The sequence below is a fragment of the Nycticebus coucang genome, chromosome X, assembly GCF_027406575.1.
Source record: "Nycticebus coucang isolate mNycCou1 chromosome X, mNycCou1.pri, whole genome shotgun sequence".
Classification (NCBI taxonomy): Eukaryota; Metazoa; Chordata; class Mammalia; order Primates; family Lorisidae; genus Nycticebus; species Nycticebus coucang.
Genome location: NC_069804.1, coordinates 153,163,713 through 153,171,673, shown reverse-complemented (window position 1 = coordinate 153,171,673; position 7,961 = coordinate 153,163,713).

Here is a 7,961-nt window from a genome sequence, read left to right as displayed (position 1 = left end):
TTTCTCTAATATATAGAGATGATGAACATTTTTTCATGTGTTTGTTAGCCATTCGTCTGTCATCTTTAGAGAAAGTTCTATTCATGTCTCTTGCCCATTGATATATGGGATTGTTGGCTTTTTTCATGTGGATTAATTTGAGTTCTCTATAGATCCTAGTTATCAAGCTTTTGTCTGATTGAAAATATGCAAATATCCTTTCCCATTGTGTAGGTTGTCTCTTTGCTTTGGTTATTGTCTCCTTAGCTATACAGAAGCTTTTCAGTTTAATGAAGTCTCATTTGTTTATTTTTGTTGTTGCAATTGCCATGGCAGCCTTCTTCATGAAGTCTTTCCCCAGGCCAATATCTTCCAGTGTTTTTCCTATGCTTTCTTGGAGGATTTTTATTGTTTCATGCCTTAAATTTAAGTACTTTATCCATCTTGAATCAATTTTTGTGAGTGGGGAAAGGTGTGGGTCCAGTTTCAGTCTTTTACATGTGGACATCCAGTTCTCCCAACACCATTTATTGAATAGGGAGTCTTTCCCCCAAGGTATGTTCTTGTTTGGTTTATCGAAGATTGGGTGGTTGTAAGATGTTAGTTTCATTTCTTGGTTTTCAATTCGATTCCAAGTGTCTATGTCTCTGTTTTTGTGCCAGTACTATGCTGTCTTGAGCACTATGGCTTTGTAGTACAGACTAAAATCTGGTATGCTGATGCCCCCAGCTTTATTTTTATTACTAAGAACTGCCTTAGCTATACAGGGTTTTTTCTGGTTCCATACAAAATGCAGAATCATTTTTTCCAAATCTTGAAAGTACGATGTTGGTATTTTGATAGGAATGGCATTGAATAGGTAGATTGCTTTGGGAAGTATGGACATTTTAACAATGTTGATTCTTCCCATCTGTGAGCATGGTATGTTCTTCCATTTGTTAATATCCTCTCCTATTTCCTTTTTGAGGATTTCATAGTTTTCTTTATAGAGGTCCTTCACCTCCTTCGTTAGGTATATTCCTAGGTATTTCATTTTCTTTGAAACTATGGTGAAGGGAGTTGTGTCCTTAATTAGCTTCTCATCTTGACTATTATTGGTATATACAAAGGCTACTGACTTGTGGACATTGATTTTATATCCTGAAACATTACTGTATTTTTTGATGACTTCTAGGAGTCTTGTGGTTGAGTCTTTGGGGTTCTCTAAGTATAAGATCATGTCATCAGCAAAGAGGGAGAGTTTGACCTCCTCTGCTACCATTTGGATTCCCTTTATTTCCTTGTCTTACCTAATTGTATTGGCTAGAACTTCCAGCACTATGTTGAATAGTAAAGGTGACAGAGGACAACCTTGTCTGGTTCCAGTTCTAAGAGGAAAAGCTTTCAGTTTTACTCCATTCCGTAAAATATTAGCTGTGGGTTTGTCATATATAGCTTCAATCAGTCCTATCTTTCTTAATCACTCTCCTTTCTGTCCTTTTTCCTCTTCCTCCTCTCTCCTTTATTTGGTACACCTGTATTTTTCAATTTCCATTATCTATTTTTTTTCTTTTTTTGCAGTTTTTGGCTTGGCTGGGTTTGAACCTTTCACCTCTGGCATAAGGAGCCAGTGCCCTACTCCTCTGAGCCACAGGCACTGCCTCCATTATCTATTAATATTTTATTATTATTAGTTTGTTTTTTTTTTTACTTTTTCTCTGAATGTTGAGGTGGCATGTCTTTGTTCTGGATGAGAAGTCACAGCAGTAGTCTGCTCAAGGAGGCCAAAAGATCGTGATGTGGTGAGCCCTTCTGAGGCCAAAAGATCATGATGTGGTGAGCCCTTCTACCTTTGGTCCTGGAAAGACAGTATTGGCAATTCCACATTGCAGAATTTTTATTTTCTTTTTATTTGTATTTATTTTTTCTATTTTTTTTTCTTATGTGTTCCTTCTCTTCCTATTTTTGGCAGAGGTAGAGTATGGCTTTGTTCAGCTTGGTAAGGAGTGCCTGATTTCAAGAAACCCACCCAGCCCAGCCCGTCAAAATCCTTCAGTTGTTAAGTGTGGGCTTAGTACCACCTAATTTATACCATTTCTCCTATCACTCTCTTACTTTCTTTCCTTTATCTCTCATGTTTTGCACTTCTTTTTTTATTCACCTAACTTTTTTCATTTTCTTTTCTTTTTGTCTTTTCTTCTTATTTCTACCTCTTCTTTTTTCTTTTTCCTTTCTGCTTGTTCCTCCCTGTTCACTCTTCACCCTTACCTTCCATTTGGCCTTATACCAAGAGGTCCTTTCAACACCTAAATTCTGATACAGTTAATATAAAGCAAAGAATGAAGTGAGAAAGAAAAAGAGGATAAGGAGGTGAACAAGAAGAAAGAATAAACCACCAGAATTTAAAATATGGATGATAAAAACAATAAAGGGAATGGATGAGTAAATGAAAGACAGAACCAAAGAATGGACAAGAGATATGTAGAATATAGAAAGGATATTCTGGAGCTTAAGGACATGAAGAGTTAAAAAGAGAATGTAAAAATGCAGTAGAAAGTATTAAAAATAGATTAGATAATAGAGAAGAAAGAAGCTTAGAGTTAGAGGATAAAGTTCTTGAGTTAATCCAGGTAGTTACAGAGGCAGAAAAGAAGAGATCAGAAAAGAAAAAAATCATTAATTTTTGGATCTAAATACAAAAGCTATTTAGCTTTATGGTAATTAAATGAAGATTGCTTAGTTCTAGAAATGAGGCTTTGGGAAAGTTAAATTAACATAGAATTTTTGTCTTAACTACGATTGTCAGATGAACCTAAACCAAGCATGATTCAAATGAAACCATAACTTTTGAGCTTTTACTTGGAATCCATTTGTCTTAAAGTGACCATGTCTTGTGAACCAGGTTATCTTAGGAAAAGAGGAATAGGAATTAAAACTACAATTATTTTTTCTATTTTATTCAAAATTTTATTTAATATTCATAGATTCCTTCTTTCCCTTGGATAACTACTAATCTGGAAAATTGGCCTGCCTTGAAAATTTATCATAGGAATTTTAAGTCATGAAATGTTTTCAATTCATTATTTGTAATATATTTAAGATATATTAGAGTGCTGATATTCCTGATAAGTTGGTGAATTAGGAGAGCCATGTACCATTTTACAGTGCATTCTTATTTTTTTAAATTTGAATTTTCTTCCAATTTTGAGTCAGATAACCATGGATTTAAAACTGGAGTCTTAATAAATTGTATATGTCTGCAACATTGAATTTAAACTCTACTAATATTATAAAACGCAATGATACAGAATATCAAATCAAGACTACTCTTGAATCCCAGTTATTTATTTATGGTGTTGTTGCAATTGGCAGGGTGTCTTAATTATAAAGATTATTCCCAGGCCAATATCTTTAAGTTTATCCCCACACTCTTCTCAATTCTTTATTGTTTTGTATCATAAATTTCAATCTTTTATCTAGCAAAACTCAATTTTTTGTCAATGGTAATAGGTGTGGGTCAAGTTTTAGTTTCTATATTTGCCTAATGAGTTCTCCCAGCACAGTTTGTTAAATAGGGATTCTTTCCCCAGTGCATGATTTTGTTAGGCTTATTAAGATCAAATGATGATATGTGTCTCAAGATTCTCTATTTTATTCTCTAGATCTACATCTCTATTTTTGTGCCAGTACCATGTTATTTTGATTACTATAGCCTTGTAGTATAACCCAAAATCTGGCAACACAATGCCTTCAGATTTGTTTTTATTTCTAAAAGTTACATTTGCTATTCAGTATTTTTCCAGGTTCCACGTGTATCAAAGTACTATTTTTTCAAGTTCCATAAAGTATGAGGTTGGTGCTTTGATGGGGATTGCATTAAATCTATAGAGTGCTTTGGGTAGTATGGACATTTCAATAAGGTTGATTCTTCCCAGCCATGAGTATGGTATATTCTTCCATTTGTTAACAACTTCTGCTGTTTCCTTTCTCAGCATTTTATAGTTCTCTTTATATAAATTTTTCATATCCTTTGTTAGATATATTCTCAGGTATTTCATCTTCTTTGGCACAGAAAAAGCAAAGAGAAAGCCTTCAGAATTGGAGAAGATTTTTGCATGTTACAAATCTGGCAAAGGCCTGATAACTAGAATCTATAGAGAACTCAAATTAATCAACAATGAAACAATTCCCTTTATAGGTGGCCAAAAGACTTGAACAGAAACTTCTCCAAAGATAACAAATCACCAACAAACACATGAAAGAAATGCTCATCACCTTTAATTATCAGAGAAATGCAAATAAAAACCACTCTGAAGTAACACCTAACTCTGGTAAGATTAGCCCACATAGCAAAGTGGTGGGATTGCAAATTAACACAACCTTTGTAGAAAGATGTATGTAGAATTCTCAAAGAATTAGAAGCTGACTTTTCACAATCCCATTATTAGGTATCTACCCAGAAGAACAAGAAAAATATTTTTACCACAAAGACATTTGCATTAGAATATTTATTATGGCTCAATTCATAATTGCCAAGTCATGGAAGCAACCCAAAAGCCCATCAGCCCATAAATGGATCAACAAATTATGGTATATATATAGCATGGAATACTATTCAGACACAAAAGAGATGGAGAATTTAGATCTTTTGTGTTTACTTGAATGAAATTTAAACACATTCTTAGTAAAGTATCACAAGAATGAAAACAATAAATATCCAATGTACTCAATAGTAACATGAAAACAAAACATAAACAGTTACACGCTCATATGAACAATAAAACATAAGTATAGTCTAGTAAAGGGGTAGGGGGAGGTGGGAGGCTGATGGGAGGAGGACAATTGGTGGAAAGAGGGAGGGCATTAGGTCACCTAATGTGCGCAATGTGAGGATATACAGCATGTCCACTGGGTGAGGAGTTTGTTATGAACTTGAACTTTACCTTGGAAGTGAGAACAATGCAATCTAAAAATATGTATTCTCATATTAATTTTAAATAAAAGTAAAATTTAAAAAATACTCTTGAAATTAAATCTGCATTTTACTTATTTAACCTATTAAATTCCAAAGACTACGTATTTTTGTTGTGGAAGAATATATATATATATATATATCTTATTTAATAACTGTGCAATAATCCACATTCCCTTCAAAGCAGACTATGGAAAGGTGAATTCATTTTTAGCATGAATTCTAGGCTCCATTTTATAAGAATCTTTGCAGTCACAAAATAAAATCCTCACATTTCCATAAAAAACTACCATACTAAATCAGTATGGTAGTGGAGTATGTGGAGTAATTGAGAAAAATAAGATGTACTTTTTTCCATTTCGGTTATGTCCATTTTTATAAACAATGATGTTAATACTATGTACAGTATATGTTATATTCACTTATAGAAAGTGTTAAATTTTATTAAATATTTCTTAAAAGATGAGTAGAATGTTAAATCATTTACATCACTCTATGCATGTTAAAAAAATAGGATCTCTTTTGGCTATTTTTGAGAAACCAGTCAGTGATGTTGTGATGCATATACAGGTGTTGATATGAGATATTGCTGCTTTAACACTTTATCATTTTATGACATTTTAATTTCCTGGTGAGTATGATTAATACTACTGGGAAATAATTTATCATAAACACTAATTCAAATGGTGGATCATGTTTAAAAATCATCTGGCAATGAAACTGATATCCTGATGATATCCTACTAGTTTAATGCATTAACATGCAGTCTCATTAATACTATGTTTATCCTTGTTGTCAGGTATCACATTTGCCAGTTTTAAAAAGTGTGTTTCCTCCAGTTCAAAGACTTCTTGGTCTTTAGAAAACTAAATTTTTCTAAAGCCTGAGACTGATGCATAGAAGCTTATTCTTGGTCATGAAGAATAAAATAGTTGAAGTTGCATCTTTGCGTTGTTTATTTTGTTATAAAAAGACTAATATAATGAATCATGTGATACCACATACAAGGAAATTTTCCTTTTGGTCTTAGTGTCCTATTACTTTTGGCTAGCAATTTTAGTAACAGTAATAATAGGTTATGCATATGAGCTAAAATCAGAAACCACTTGCTAAGAAATTTATACTGTGTACATGAGTTAAGCAGGTCAAGTTGCTTATCTTTAGAAAGTAAATTTTCTACTGACTTCCACACATATAGTTGTTTTTTTCTGAAATATCAATACCACTATAAAGTTTCTCCTTCATAAGACAAAAATTCTCTGAAAACATCACAATGTTTCCAAACATTATATTCTATTGGAGTATTCCATGCAACATGAACAGATATTGGTGATAATATCATGCTTTTGCAAGAAAAGGGTGCATGTGATGAAATTAACCCAACTGCTCATATATAGGGCATTTATTTGCAATGAACTTTTTGCCTAAATGAAACCTCTCCCATTCATATAGTAGTGTCAACTATAATAAATCCACCAAATATATTGTGGAGTAATTGAGAACCCATCCCCTCCCTCATTAGGTCTAGATGTTGGCATTAATTGGTATTGTCAATATGAATAGCAAAATCATGGGGGGATCTGTCTGCTGCCCTCACGGTAATGCCCATAATGTCTTTGTAATTGTGATATTTTACCTTTCAACAAATATATGTTAAATGCTTTTTCATTTCACAGCTCTGTGTTAATTGCTCAAAATACAAAGGCAATTAAGATATGGCTTCTAATTTCAAGGAGTTCTCTGATAATCTAATTGATCCTGAAGCCAATTAATTATGAGGTAGAAGTATAAGTGATCAAGCAGTGCTGGCAAAGGGTTTACTATGGAATTTAAAACTGTTTGATGGTCTTTTTCTGGTCAAACTCCAATGATTCAGGGAACACAAATACTTACCAAATGTAATTCCCTTGCTACAATACATCACAGTATAAAAGTGCCTGGGAAAAAGAATCCATATACTGTCAGGACCCATGTCATTTCCTTCTGAACCTCATGCAACCAAAGATCTATTTACGCCACCTGAGGTAAGTAATATTTGGAATAGAATTCCCAGGATGTTATCGTGAATTTTGGATATAAGACTTGAGATGATCCAACTAAACAATGTGATATGACTCAAAGTTAAGTACCACTGAGTCTCAGAAAAACCTAGCCATTCATACAGCTAGATCTAGCCTGCAGAGATCAGAAGAGAACATTTGGTGGGCTAGCCCTAATAAAAATTAGTCATTAGAGGTTTCACTTTATAAAGGACTATTCTGTGAGTGTCTGAATACTTACTGGGAATGACTGATATTTTGGAAACTGATGTAAAAATGTAAAAGACTAATCTTTGCTGGCAACTACAATTAGTTCTTCTTTATTCATAATGCCTAAAATAAAAGTTGTGTCATACAGGAGAAAATGTTAGTATTTGATTTGTTAAGACCTGTTATCTGTTAAAAATTAATATATACTAAATAAAAGTTTCATATTTATTTCCATGTTATAAATGAGAAAACTGCAGCTTAAAGAGGTAAAGTTTAATGGTTTGGCATCAGTAAATACTTGGCCTGAAATTCTAGCCTAGGGAGGTCTGACAATGAAACTCCTATTGTTTCTACTTTACCATGGTACACTGAAAAAAGATAGCAAGATGGAAGAGAAAATTCTAGCCCTGTAATTCCTTCAGAAATAAAGAACAATCTCTGCTGAACATTTCTAATGCCTTAACCTCCCCTTTTGGCAGAAGAATATTTGGGAAATTGTCGTATCTGTCCAGTTTTAGAAATAATCTATTGATGTCTGAAAAGAGAAGAGGATTTAGCTTGTGGTTATTGTTTCATGCACTTGTCATTTCTAAATCTTCTTTTATGAAGGTTGAACTCTTTGGTATACATTTTATTTTTTTACGTTTTAGTATTATTGTGTTTGAAGTTGTTTATATATTCTTCATGCAAGCTCTTTACCAAACATATGTAATGCACATGTGTTCTTCTAGTTAATGGCTTTACTTGGCATTTTTTTAACTTTTTTTTTTTTTTAAAAGAAT